The sequence below is a fragment of the Balaenoptera borealis genome (genome assembly GCF_965194805.1).
Source record: "Balaenoptera borealis genome assembly, chromosome: 20".
Lineage (NCBI taxonomy): Eukaryota > Metazoa > Chordata > Mammalia > Artiodactyla > Balaenopteridae > Balaenoptera > Balaenoptera borealis.
The window spans coordinates 36,590,607-36,605,596 of NC_138879.1; the positions used below are offsets into that span (position 1 = coordinate 36,590,607).

The 14,990-nt window shown below is 44.0% G+C and overlaps 1 protein-coding gene across 4 annotated transcripts in view; it reads left to right on the forward strand.

Moving 5' to 3' along the window:
- The window catches only part of YPEL2 (yippee like 2), a 188,773-nt gene that overhangs the window by 6,692 nt on the left and 167,091 nt on the right, over positions 1–14,990 (forward strand). Inside the window, exon 2 of one of the 4 annotated variants that reach the window (XM_082372104.1) lies at positions 2,179–2,203. The exons of the other annotated variants lie outside the window; for them this stretch is intronic. The gene's annotated coding sequence lies outside the window, so the exon portion shown is untranslated. The remainder of the gene's footprint in view (positions 1–2,178; positions 2,204–14,990) is intronic. 4 annotated transcript variants of the gene reach the window in all.

A 14,990-nucleotide genomic window follows, 5' to 3' on the forward strand; every position in this document is an offset into this window, starting at 1 on the left:
CTTGGCTTTGGAACCAGAAAGATCTGAATAATTAGCTCTGTGACCTAGGACAATTTGCTAAAATTCTCGACATCTCTGTTCCTTGTTTGTAAAATGGGACTAATAATAGTTACTATCACACAGGATTGATGGGAAGATTAAATGAGAGAATGCACAGGAACCCAGACACAGAGCCTGGCACATGAGCGCTTGGTATTAGCTATTAATAACAAGACTAATATTAATAGTTAGAGTCCCTCTCTCACTGGCAGGCATTCCCTATCCGTTGATTTGGGAGTGGGCAGTAAGAGGGGGAAAACTCCCAAATTTTAAATTAGTGTAAGTAAATGGAGACCAAAAATGTCACTTAGATTTATCAGAATTGGAATGGAATTTAGAAGTCATCTAATTGCACCCTGCTACCCAACTCTTAATAAACATCCATGTGGAAGAAATAATATTTATAGAAGTGTTTGGAAGAATATGTTGTCTACCTGGTCTTAGTTTTATCCTTGAATTAAGCCGGGCCTACTGAAAGCTGCATACTTGGGCCATGTTAGCTCAGCCCCTCCAGAATTGTTTTCACTGAGATGAACTTGGGTGTCCTGCCCTTTGCTTTATGGAGGGACGCTGTCCAAAATAGGTTTATATAACTTGCTACTACATTTCTTATAAGAATTTATATTGTTGAAGACTTAAGCTACAACTTCACTTAATGTCTCTGTTAAGTTAATCAGAGAAATTGCTTTCAGAACCCAGTGTTAGGAAAAGCTTTGCCTCTCCCAAGGAACTGGCATGATTTTTCTTTGTGGACAATTGGATATAACTGATCATATTTCTCTTTTTTGCTTTGGCTGCCAGGAAGCAGAGAAACAAATTTGTGGCTTGACTTTAGTAACTGTCGGGCCCTGCATCCCAATTTTTTCCAGCGTTAACCTTATAATTTTATTTTCCCTACTTTCAAGTTAATGGTTTATAACTCTCTATTAATTAGATATATGCTGGATTGGGTATTAAAATCCATTTTAGGTGTTACATTTTAGAGATATAAACATTGAGGTTCAAACAGGCAAAAAGGACTTGCTTAGGACAGAACTAATTTGGGCAAAGCACAGACTGTAAACCATATCTTTTATTTCTCAGGTCCAAGGCTCTTACTACTCCTGTACATTCTGGAAAAGTACCAACTCCTGACTTAAACTCTAATAAATAACCCATAACGTCTCAATATTAGGCAAAGCCTACCTTCCCTCTGTGATGGGACAAAGCAACACCTGCCAGTGAGGTGTGGCACTGCCACTCGCATTCCTGTTTCCTGGCTGGGTCAGCAGCGCTGAGCTCTCCTGTCTCCTGAGTTACAGGGCAGTCAGCCCTCCCCCCTGGTCTTGAGAATGTAGTACGTCCAGACTTAGTGGGTTTTGTGTGAAATTAGATTGCCTGCTCAGAATGAAATTAGCCTCTAGTGTCTGGAGTTCCCTTGGCTATTTCTTGCCATGAAAGGAAGGCTTGATATCCAGATGGCATAGGGATGCCACTGAGGCTCCAACAGGGTCTGCTGGGTGTGAACAGTGGTTGAGTTTGGTTGGGCAGAAGAAAGTGGTTTTATTCTATCTGATATGAAATGTAGTTATAGGAAATATTGACCTGCCTAATGATTTGTTTTGTTTTCCCATGGTGTTCTGGGTGGGAGTACCTGGGGCAAGAGAGCATAGGCTTGGAACATATCCTGCCTGAGTCAGGAAAATTGTTTTTTTTTTAAGTTTTTAATTAATTAATTATTTATTTATTTATTTATTTTTTGGCTGTGTTGGGTCTTCGTTTCTGTGCGAGGGCTTCCTCTAGTTGCGGCGAGCGGGGGCCACTCTTCATCGCGGTGCGCGGGCCTCTCACTATCGCGGCCTCTCTTGTTGCGGAGCACAGGCTCCAGACGCGCAGGCTCAGTAGTTGTGGCTCACGGGCCTAGCTGCTCAGCGGCATGTGGGATCTTCTCAGACCAGGGCTTGAACCCGTGTCCCCTGCATTGGCAGGCAGATTCTCAACCACTGCGCCACCAAGGAAGCCCCGAGTCAGGAAAATTTTGATTCCTATTTTGAGATAGAGAAGAGGAACCTCTGGCCTGGGGTTGAAACTCAACCTTTTATTTTGTTTTATTTTATTTTTGTTTTCTTTTATTTTTCCTGGGTATTCATCATTCAACAGATAATAAGACCTTTGGGAGAAAAAGGTAAGTTATAATATGGCCCCTGCCCCTAAGAGCATATCCTCAAATAGGAGTGATTAAGACATCTATGTCAATAACCAGAGTACAAGGTAGAAAGAGTTTAAGGTCATTACAGAGATACAGAAAGAAGGGTAGGCATTTTGGAGATGGGGCTGGGAAGAATGAAGAGGATTTAAACAGGCAGAAACACGCCAGGGGAAACAGTGTGTGCAAAGGCACCGAGGTAATGACATGACAGGTAATGTATGAGGAATGCTCAGGAGGCATATGAGATGCAGGAAGGAGATATTGCTTGGGCTACCATCGCTACAGTTTAGAGGCGCTCCACAGATGTGGACTGTGACTTACGTTCACGGTAGAACTCTGGAGGATGCAGGCTAGCTGACATAGATAATAGGCATCCTCAAAAGTGAGACTGTCCCTAGGGATTCTCAAACCTGGTTGCCTTAAGAATTCCTGGCCCAGCCAAAAGCCTATAAAATCAGAATTTAATACTTACACTCCCGCCCCACCCCAATTTCCCAGGTTTTCCTAATGCAGACCACCCCACACATGTCTGAGGTTTGGAAATCACTAAGGTAGTTGCTCTCCCTGGCAGATACCAACTACTAAACATCCTTAACCTTTGACCTCCTTTCCCTTAGTTTCTATTTTTGTCTCTTCCTTTTCTTTTGTTTGTATGTTCCTGTGTGTCATCCATTATATTTGTTTTCCCTTTATCTCTTCTTTTATCACCATTTTGGTCTTTGTCTGTTGGGGGTCCCTACCTAAGGTGACCCACCACCAAATGGACCATAAAAGTAGAAATGAATTCTCTTTCAGCATTTGCTGTGCTAATGGTATAAACATGTGTATTATGTAAATGTAAATTAGATAGGGCTTTTGGTTAATTTTGCTTACATGATTCTTAATTTGTTTTCTTTAGGATTTGAGGGAAAAAGTATCCCCGAATGTGACTGCAGCCTTAAAGCTAAATATCCCATTAACATGAAGAGATGATAAGAACTGAAAACTAGCTTTTTCTTGTGCCTAATCTGTTGTCCCACCTTCTGGTTCAGGTTATTCCGTTCCCTCATTTGTTTTCTCAGGTTTCTGCAATTAAAAGTTGATGCATTGAGCCAACCCTGACAGCCTGAAGATGTTTTAAGAGAACTTGACATCTTTGTTTTGCATTGTAATTAATTGACTTAGACTCTCCCTCTGGGAGATATTCTGCTTGTTTTAGAGGACTCAAGTACCAAGGATGCACATCTTCAGACCCCTCTCTGTCATGTCTTGGTTGAAGGATCCCCTGGGGGGTGGAGGTTGAGGGGGGCTGTTCCCAGGGTCCCAGTTATGGTACTTTCTAGTAGAGTGACCTTGGGCAAATTGCTTAACTTCTCTTGAGCTTTTTCCTCATCTTTCAAATAGGAGTTATCATAATAATGCCTGCCTCTCTGGGTTGTTGTGAGGATTGAGATAATGCATAGCAAGTACTTGGCCCCTTATGGGCCCATAGTACGAAATTAATAAATTGTAGAGTCCTGGAGGCTTACTGACAGTTGCTGAAGGGCCTCAGATGACTCTCCCTATCTCCTCCCCTCCTTTCCCACCCTCCTTCAACCAACACTTTCTGAGCTCTTAGTGCCAGTGGGGCTTTGGGCTAGCTATGATGGATGATTAACCAGACATGGTCTCTGGCTGTGGTCAGGAACGGCACACAATCTAGTGGGAAGATTGACCCATAAACTACTAGCTTTGTGGAGGTTTCTAAATTATATGAAAAAGCTGCACTGGCAATGTGCATGGCTCCCCTTAGTGTGCCAGGCCTGAAAGGAAAAGAAGCTGTCTTTCTTGTTAAAATCTATCTCCCATTCCCATAATAGGAGAAATCCAGAAATTTGCTCTAGAATCAGTCTGTCTTCCCCACCCTATTCCTTTTCCGCTGCTTCAATAAATGGCAACGCTAGATGACAGTTTAATTCTTAGAACAAAATGCATCCATCTCTGGGTTGGTGATGGCTGGGACTTTGGACATACAACAGGCATCCTTTTGAAAGTGCCTCTGCCCTTTTCTTCTCTTGAGTTTTAAGTTCAATTTCCAAATTCCAATCGTGGAAAGGCAGGGAGCCCAGCCACAGATGTGAGAGTCTAGAGTTTTGGATTTATTTGAAATGGGAGATTAAAGTGAGAAAGCCAAAGGCATGCTGACAGCTGAACAATAGAATTGTATTGGCAGATTTGGGATGGATGGTTTGTCATTAATTGGGGCCCCAGCTGTGCCCTCGGGGAGCAGCAGTTAAAGAGAAATCAAGGTCACACAGTGCCCATATTCCAAAAGACATGCATTTAGTCAGTAAATAATATTGGATATTTGAGTGTGTGGGACACAGATGACAATGAAATAATCATCTCAATAAAACTACAACTGTGAAAAGTGCTATGCCTCTGGAATTGGGCACCTGACTTAGTGGGCGTTGGAGGAGGCTAAAGGGAGGGTTTCCTGGTGAAGTAACCTGAAGACTGGCCATCTCTTACTCTGCTTTTCAAGACGTTGTTTTCTTTCTTTTTTTTTTCTTTTTCTTTTTTTTAATCAGTCATCAATTTTATACACATCACTGTATACATGTCAATCCCAATTGCCCAATTCAGCACACCACCATCCCCACCCCACCGCAGTTTTCCCCCTTGGTGTCCATACGTTTGTTCTCTACATCTGTAAGACGTTGTTTTCTTGATAGATCTTCTAAATGGCTGTTTTTACATTACAGTTCAAGTGTAGCCTTGTCTGTAGGCTACACTTTGGGTCCCAGATCAGGGAAAGAAAGTATTCGCTTTGTTTTAACCAGGATTATCATGTCTGACCATGGCCAAATACAAAATGCAGGACTGACGCCGAGGGCGGCAGTCTCTGGGGGCTGCAGGAAAGGGTGGATCTGGTTTCTTTGAAATGTGGAGCAGAGGCAGGATCGAGGGACCCCTTCCCTCTTAGTCTGCACCAAGTCTGCCACTGCATTTTCCCTGGCTCAGTCTTGCCTAGAACAGCAGCTCAGACTGCCGTGGGGGGTTTGTGGGGATCAACCTGGAAGGGTTTCTCTAGGAGTCCAGAAGCCACTGCCAGCCTGGGCAGGGTCCCTTGGGAAGCTGCCCTAGGTGACACACAGAAATGGTGGGAAGGGCCAGGTGAGACCGAATGGGAAATATTTCTGCCATCAGACAGCAGCTGGGTAAAACCATCAGAGGTTCTTGTGGTGTGGCCCATCGGAGATATGGCTCCACAGTCCTGAGTTGCAGACTCTACCTGACAGCCCAAGTAAGTTTACATCATAAGAGTTTGCTAGTTTTCAAACTTTGTGGAGCATTAATGGTGTGTGAGTCCCATGTAATGCTCAGAATTCAATATTTTAAGTTGTACTGGATAGTGGCAAAGTAAGGAGACTAAAAATATCAGCTTTACAGGGCAGCACAGTGCCGGTGATGGTCATTCATTTTACTCAGTTAATTAACATTTATCAAGAATCTCCAATGTGCTGGATACTAGGAGTCCTGGGGACCCAAGGCGGGTAAAGACTGGACTTCTGACTGCAGGAATTTTCCAGTCTGGGAGACACACAACAATGGTGTGTTAAAGTGCCATTCCAGAGAATAGTTTTTTGCATGCTGGAAGAAGGGGGTCCCCAGCTCTGCTTAGGGTCTTATTTGAGCTGGATATTAAAGGATGAGCAGGCATTTACTGGGCAGAGAAGACAGGTTAAGGCTTTGCAGGAGGCTGAAATGACTTGAGAAAAGTTAGTGAACGAGCTTGGTCAGCTGGGGAAGCAGGTTTGGAGTGAGGTGGGAAGGTGATGAGAAGATAAGGAGAATTGGGCCCAGGTTCTCGGTGCCACCTAACGGGTTGGACCTTGTCCTGTAGGCTGCTAGGAAACCACTGGAGGCTTTGAAACATGAGAGAGATGTGGTCAGATTGTGCTGTATAAATAGAATTCTAGAATGGGCTGGAGAGGTAAGAGCTGAGTCAGGGAGACCAGTTTAGGAGGTTCAGGATGAGAGAGGACGGGGCTCACACAATGTGCTGGCTGTGACTGGGGATGGCAATGGGAGGGTGGATTGAGAGGCACAACCAACTGTCTAGGGGACAGATGGAGTGTGACATAGAAGGGAGAGAGAATAAAGGGTGTTTCCTGCTTGGGCAGCTGGGCCTTCAGGAGGAAGGAACAGAACGGGGGTGAAGGGGATAGGATCGGAGGAAGGGAAAAGATGGTGCTGGCTTTGGGAGTTTGAAGTGCCTTCCTAGGAGCCAGAAAGAGGCCCCCTTTAGAAAAGAATCCAGGGTTCAGGAGCAGGAGACAGAGATGTTTAGAAGACTTGGGTATGGGTGAGAATGCTGGGGGCGGGGAGCACTTAGGCATATGGTGGAAGCACCTCGAAGGAGGAGGAGGATGGAAGAGCAGCCAGGGAGATTGAGCCTCAGTCAGAGACACAGAAGAACCCAGAGAGGCAAGATGAGGCCCATAAGGGAGAGTTTCGGAGAAAAAACAGCCCATGAGAGAGCTGAATGCAGCACCAGGGCCAAATAGTGTTAGCATTCAAAAGTATTAGTGTTTGGACTTGGCATGTTGGAGGCTGCCCATATTTTTGTTACTCAAAAGCCTGGTTGTGATAAATGATATTCATGGAGCATTGCCAGAAGGCTCTGTAGCTCTTCCATTCCTCTGGAGAGTTGATATCACTGGATCCAGCCAGACCATCAGGATCTGGGTCCTTGGGCTGCCACGTCCTTGGGCTGCCCTGATTTGACCCCATGTAGAATCCCTTTTACTGAATTGCCCTTTGGTGTTCATTACGCTGTCCGTTTTCATGGAGGGGTCTCTAAGAAAGTCTTGCAAGAGGGTTACATGGTGGGAAGGGCTGATGTGCGCTGGGGCTCTGTCCACTGGGTTGCTCATTGTCTCCTGTGACCACCCGCAGGAGAAATAAATGTCTCCCAGAAAATCTGTATCCTGAACAACCAAGATGCTTTTATTTCATAGGAAATATAAACCTTATAACTGCTGGTATTTTCTTTCCTGCCTTGGTTACTGGGGAGCTCAAAGCCAAATTTGCAGTTGAAATTCAGTAAATATTAAGCAATTTAATAGCATGCATTTCTGTGTCCTAACCCTCCTTTTGTTCTTTTATTCCTCCTACCCTAATTTCTTTATCTATTTTAATAGTATAGTATTGTTTATGTTTTTGTAAGCCACCTTAAATCCTTTTTGGATCTTGGAGTTGTATAAGAAAAAGAAGGAAGCCATTGATGAACTTTAGCCAAGTGTCCTTGGTAATAAATCTTCAGACAGATCATTTTTGGTTGAAATTGTAGAAACAACCTAAAGTGATATCTGATCTCTTCCTAGCCAGCTAGCAACAGCTACTTCTATGTAATAAATAGTAAATTACATGCAAGTTTCAGAATGTTCAAGGGGAAGTGCCTCTTCTCTATGCCATGTTCTAACAGATGTAAGCCTCATATGGGGGCCTCGCAGGCAGAGTGCTGAACTAAGGACCATGTGATAAATGTATTGCTTTGCTAACAGATGTTGCAAAGCACCGTCCAGCCATATCCAAGTGGACTCTGAGAGACTGGCAGGTCCTGTGACCTCGCTGAAATCAAGGTCTTAACAGAATAAAGGTGGGTGGATGGGTACAAGTTCTGGGGCAAGGTTCAGCTGGCAGAGACATCATTACAACATGAAATCAGGACTTCAGGAGCTGAAGGAATCCTAGAGATCATGTAGGATTATCATCTGACAGATAATCCCCCTGAAATCAAGACTAGGCCCTGTATCCAGCATAGAGATGAATGGTTGGTTTTGTTTATGAAAGAGAGTGGTTTCTCTTTTTTTTTAATTAATTAATTTATTTTTATTTGTTGATTTTTGGCTGCGTTGGGTCTTCGTTGCCGCGCGCGGGCTTTCTCTTGTGGCGAGCGGGGGCTACTCTTCGTTGTGGTGCGCGGGCTTCTCATTGCGGTGGCTTCTCTTGTTTTGGAGCTCGGGCTCTAGGTGCGCGGGCTTCAGTAGTTGTGGCATGCGGGCTCAATGGTTGTGGCTCGCGGGCTCAAGAGCGCAGACTCAGTAGTTGTGGCGCACGGGCTTAGTCGCTCCGCGGCATGTGGGATCTTCCTGGACCAGGGCTCAAACCCGTGTCCCCTGCATTGGCAGGCAGATTCTTAACCACTGTGTCACCAGGGAAGCCCGAGAGTGGTTTCTTGACTATCCAAACTGGTTTTTATTATCAACTGGATGGATTTGAAGTACCACCTGGGTCCAGAGCTATAAAGTTGTTAACTATGAAGTGATAGCATTGCTTTCCCAGTACGTCTTGCACATCAGATTGTGGCAGTTTTGATAGCGGAGTTTCAGTAAAGTTTTCAATAGTGGCCTCATCCTGGGATTAGCAGAGTAAGTGCAGACTGCAGAGGTAACTTCCACTGCACTAAGTGATGGAGTGGTCTGTTGTTTGGAATGATATTGGAATAATGTCAGATCCCCAGCTAAGCCACCAAAACCTACTAAAACCACAGTATACCTTTAAGTGGATTAATTTAGGCCTAACCCTCTAGCCACCATGAGTCAACCTGGCAGACAGGAGCACTGCTCATTTGGGTCTTGTGAACAGGAACAGTTCCCGCGCTTTTTCTCCCTTGCTGGTAAGGATGATCACAGCTAATCAAGGTTATTGAGTACTAATGATGTGCCAGGTGCTACGCCGAATGCTTCACTTGCTTTATGTCATTTGATGCTTTTGTCTCCTCCATGAAGTAGGCACTGTTATTCCCTTTCAGGCAACTTGCCCAGTGGTGATGCAGCTAGTGAGAAGAACCAAAACAGAATCCAAGTCCATCTGTCTCTAATCCTGTCCTCCGCACCAGTGGACGACACCACCACCCACTTCTCTTTGTGGCAGCCCAGGGAAACTGGGTCTCTATGCTCCCTGGTCTGAGTCCAGGATTTTGGTGAGATTAGGAATGGGGAAGGAGGACTACCCTCTTGGGATAGGGGCTTTCCACAGCCATTCTGTCCCTTTGTTTTTTTCTGTCTCCAGTCCCAGAAATGGCTTACCTACCCCCTTTCCACTGCCACCTATTTATTGCCTCCAATCAGGGCTTCTCTCTTTGCTTCTGGAACAGACTACTCAGTCATGCTCCTACTCTCCTGTCCTTAAAGTCAGCATAAAGTCCTCTTCAGGCTTTCTAAGAGTTGCTACAATAAGTAAGAGATGGAGAAAGCTGGAAAATGGTTAAGCTGTTACCTCAACAGATATATATATGTGTATGTATGTATATCTATATATATAAATATTTACTATAGTATATTTTAACCTAGACCCTGTGAGTGTGAAAAATGGGCATGGATGCCAATGACAGGCCTTTGATTAACATCCAGGACTTAAAAAAATCTTCTGTTGCCTAGAAGAACTGTAGTTATGGGCATCTCAGCACAGGATCTGAGTGGGGGCTATCGGGGAGAATAGGGTTCCATGGGGCCAGAGTCATTCTGTGTCTTGCCTCGTTACTGGCAGGGGGAAGGAAGGAGCCTCAGTCATTTGTGCTACCCACATGGATGAGTAGACTGGTCTAGTCAGCAGCCCAAGGGGAAGCAGGGGTAGTTCAGTCCAACAGTGGCCACTGTTGTGTGCTCTGTGCTGCCGAGTTCAGGGGGTACAGAAACAACTAAAATGTGGTCCCTACTCTTGGCACTTACCTCTAGTAGAGGATACAGAGGCAGAAAAGAATAATTTCAGTTTCAATAGGGTAAATGTTAAGATGGAGGTGAGCACAGAGGATGAGTCAGTAAGTCCAATGCTGAGGGGATATTTGAGCTGAGTCTTAATGGACAAGTAAGGGCCTGGTGAGGAGGTGGGAAGGATATGTCAGATGGAGGGAATGGCATCAACAAAACCATGGAAGGGTGAAATACAGGTGTGGTGTATTCGGGGGAACTACAGAGAGTTTGTTTGGCAAATCTGAACACTTAGGAGACTGTTCCTGACACACAATAGACCCTTAAATGTCAGTTCGAAAAATGGAGTATATAGAGTATGAGAGATGAATCTGAAGCCATTCATGGATGTCAATGGTTGGCAGCAATAATACACACTTGGAATTTATTGTGTGCTTACTACATGCCAGGTGCATATGCTGAGTACTGTATATGTATTAGCTTAGTTAATTCTCACAAGAGCCTTATGAGGTCAATATTAGTGTTCCTAGGTTTTGATGAGGAGAGCAAGGTCCAGAGAGGTTAAGTAAGTTGTTCAAGGTCACACGGCTAGAAAATTATAGAACTGAGATTTGAAACCCTCGGAGTCTGATTTCAGAACCTGTCTTTTTTAAAAAATTGAGTTATAGTTAACGTACAATATTATATTAATTTCCTGTGTACAACATAGTGATTCAATATGTTTATACATTGTGAAATGATCACCACAATAAGACCTGTTACCATCCGTCACCATACAAAGTAATTACAGTATTGTTGACTGTATTCCCTATGTGTACATTTCATCCTCATGACATTTATAGCTGGAAGTTTGTACCTCACCTATTTCATTTGTCCCCCCACTCCTCTCCTCTCTGGCAACCACCAGTTTGTTCTCTGTATCTATGACTCTGTTTTATTATGTTGGTTTATTTGCTTTGTTCTTTAGACATGTAAGTGAAATCATATGGTATTTGTTTTTCTCTGACTTATTTTACCTTGCACAGTACCCTCCAGGTCCAACTGTGTAGCTGCAAGTGGCAAGATTTCATTTGTATCTATGGCTGAGTAATATTCCATTATATATATATATATATATATACATACATACACCACATTCCTATTCATCTATCAATGGACACTTACATTGCTTCCATGTCTTGGCTATTGTAAATAGTGTTGCAATGAACATAGAGGTACATAGATCTTTTTGAATTAGTGTTTTTGTTTTCTTTAGTTAAATATCCAGAACCCATCTGCTTACCCACTGTCCCGTATTGCCTTTCTGAAGGATATGAAAATGATGACGTGGTGAGATCTGCTTTTTTTTTTTCCCCCTCCTCCTTTAGTTTTCTTTCTTTCTTTCTTTCTTTCTTTCTTTCTTTCTTTCTTTCTTTCTTTCTTTCTTTCTTTCTTTCCCTTTCTTTCTTTCTTTCTTTCTTTCTCTTTCTTTCTTCCTTCCTTTCTTTCTTTCTCTTTCTTCCTTCCTTCCTTCCTTTCTTTCTTTCTTTCTTTCTTTCTTTCTTTTCTTTCTTTCTTTCTTTCTTACGTTTTTATTGGAGTATAATTGCTTTACAATGGTGTGTTAGTTTCTGCTTTATAACAAAGTGAATCAGCTATACATATACGTATATCCCCCTAACTCCTCCCTCTTGCGTCTCCCTCCCACCCTCCCTATCCCACCCCTCTAGGTGGTCACAAAACACCAAGCTGATCTCCCTGCGCTATGCAGCTGTTTCCCACTAGCTATCTGTTTTACATTTGGTAGTGTATATATGTCCATGCCACTCTCTCACTTCGTCCCAGCTTACCCTTCCCCCTCCCTGTGTCCTCAAGTCCATTCTCTACGTCTGCGTCTTTATTCCTGTCCTGCCCCTAGGTTCTTCATGACCTTTTTTTTTTTCTTAGATTCCATATATATGTGTTAGCATACGCGTATTTGTTTTTCTCTTTCTGACTTACTTCACCCTGTATGACAGACTCTAGGGCATCCACCTCACTACAAATAACTCAATTTCATTTCTTTTTATGGCTAATATTCCATTGTATATATGTGCCACATCTTCTTTCTCCATTCATCTGTCGATGGACACTTAGGTTGCTTCCATGTCCTGGCTATTGTAAATAGAGCTGCAATGAACATTGTGGTACATGACTCTTTTTGAATTACGGTTTTCTCAGGGTATGTGCCCAGTAGTGGGATTGCTGGGTCGTATAGTAATTCTATTTTTAGCTTTTTAAGGAACCTCCATACTGTTCTCCATAGTGGCTGTATCAGTTTACATTCCCACCAACAGTGTATGAGGGTTCCCTTTTCTCCACACCCTCTCCAGCATTTATTGTTTGTGAGATCTGCTTTTTAAATACATAACACTGGCTGAAATGCAGAGGGTGGATTTAAGGGGGAAAGGAGGCTCAGGGGCCTGCCGGGGCTGTGTGAATCAGAGACGCTGTGTTCCTGGCAGTGCTTTAGGGCCTTTGGGAGCATGGCCACTGGGGAAGCCGCCTCTTAGGGGGATACTCCTATGGTTCCTCCAGTGTCATCACCACCCTGTCTTACCTTGAGAGGAGAATTCTAGGTTTAGAGGAATGTCCTCCCAACAGTACCATCTACCTTGCTTGAAGACAAGCTAGAGAGTCCTAATGGAAGTGGCAGGAAAACTATGTATGTCTCTGAACTCTTCGGCCTCCTTTTTCTTTTTCTTGTCTTTTTAAGTAGCAACATATATTTTTAAAACTTCATTAACCACTAAAAATAATAATAGCTACAATTTTGGTGTGTTTTGTGTGCCAGCACTGTGTCTGTACTTACATCAATCTCATTTAATCCTCATAACCCTGTGTATGTTGGTCTTATTAGAACTGGGGAAGCTGAGGGTGGTTGAATAACCTGCCAAAGTCACTCAGCTAGAACGGAGTAGAACTGGCTTCTGATTCCAGAGCCCACTTCTTTTCCAGACAGTCTTTACCTACCCTCCTCCAATACACCCCACAAAAACAGCAACACTGAGGCACATCTAGGGGTGGTCCTGTCCTGTGGCTGGAGGTGTCACTTCCCCTGGCGAGTTCTGCCTTCTCGGTTTCTGTGGCTCTGTGTGTGGCGGTACAATCTTGTTCCCACATCATTTTTCCAGTTCCTTCCTGACTTATCTGAGGAATTCGTACCTCCTACCCCTCCATCCTGGGGACACTCAGAAGGTTCTGTTTTGAGTTCCACCTGCACTTGTGGCTCCTTGTGGAAAAGGCCAGTCCGTGAGGTGGGACGGCCAGGTTTGCTGTGCGCTCCCTATGCGTTTGGCTCTCAGAGTGGTGTATCTAAGGTCTTTGTTTTTAATCATAATAGTTCACATCTTTGCTTTCCATGCTGCCCAGCGGGAGCCAGCTGGAGGTGGTAGCAAATCTTCCTTTAATTTCCACTGTGATGGATTATTACTTCATTTAAAATGGTGTTTAATTTGTACACGTGCCCTGAGGCTTTAAAAAAGCGAGCTCATTTGATTATTGTTGGAAATCAATTTAGACTCCACAGTATGTTCAGCGGGTTGGACTCATGAAGCCCCATGGAGCCTGTGGCCCCATTAACAGGTACCAGAGTCCAAAAATTAGAATGTGGTGAGTTCTACAGCCCCATACCCTTAATTTCTTCCATTAAAAAAAAAAAAAAAATCTGTTTCATCTTCCTTCCTAAAAACTGACTTCTTTTTTACTTCCTTTTTACAAACAGACTTCTTTTTAAAGAAGCAGCTTTTAATATTTTCGCTTAAGAGGGAAGAAGACAGTAATAGGTGATTACTTTTCGGTCCCTAGCTCTCACCTTTTTTCTCTCACTCAGCCTGTTCTCTCCTTTATTCTCAGGCACAAGGAGCCCCTCTTGATCCTCCTTCACTTTGCTTTCCACTTTCCCTCTCTCATTCCTTCTTGATTGCCCTGTACCAGTGGAACAAGATTCATATTTCAGCAAGCCACTTTTTCTTTTCTTCCTTCTTGGGTAAGGAGTCACTTTTGTGGGTGCCTGTCAATTCCTAGGAAAGAGTGAGAAGAGCAGAATGACCACAGAGCAAAGTCCAAGGCCTGCAGCCTAGGCTGTCTGGGGCTTTTCTAGCACCAGGCAGCCTGGAATGTTGCTTGCATGGTCTCTTTTTCTCTTTTTAAGTTCTGAGCTGTGGTGTGCAATGAATGTGTTTGTATGTGACATACTCACATTTAATGCACACTATGAATGCTGATTTCTCCAAAGGTAGCTATGAATAAGTTTTGAGATTCACATTTGAAGCTGAGCATAACCAGAAACCCCTGCCGGTGAACTTTTTTTGGGTTTCCTGCAGAAGAGAAGTGAGAAAAGAAATAATTCTACTCTGGGGAAAGGCATAACTTAGAAGCCGTCTGCATGTGTAAGAAAACAGACTCTGTGGCTGCTCTATAAACCCAGACTGGCAGCCAGGGCTCATTGTTTCCTTTCCTTCCTTCAGTGTTTGTATAAGGCGAACGGGGCCAGCGTTCCTCCTGCTCCCCACCGGGCGGCTGAGGCTGTGGACTTCAGAAGTGGCTGGCCTGGGGCAAGCCTCCCGCTCGCTTCCCCTGCCTCCGTCTTTCCTGTTCCTTACTCCCCTGACCTATCACCCCTTCCTTTCCGGGAAATACTGTCCTTCCTGAGAGTGGAACAGGAGTATTGGAAGGTTCAAGGATATTTCAGGAAACCCCAAGTCGGGTATTTAGCTCTTTCTACCACCTGTTACACTTCAACACCCAACAACTTTGGTCTACCATGGGCTTTGGTTTTGACCACTCACCTTCCACTTCTTCCACTTCCACTATGCCTGGGTGAGACGCAGGGGTTCTGATCCAAGGGGTCGTGTTATCTCTTGTTATGGCCAGTCCTAACTCCGAGGCAAAGCTGGGGAGATTAATTCTCACCCCCATATTCTTGAAGTATTTCTGTGATGTTCAGTTTAATCTGATTACTCATCTTTAAAATTAGCAGTGGGAGGGCTTCCCTGGTGGCGCAGTGGTTGAGAATCTGCCTGCCAATGCAGGGGACACGGGTTCGAGCCCTGGTCTGGGAAGATCCC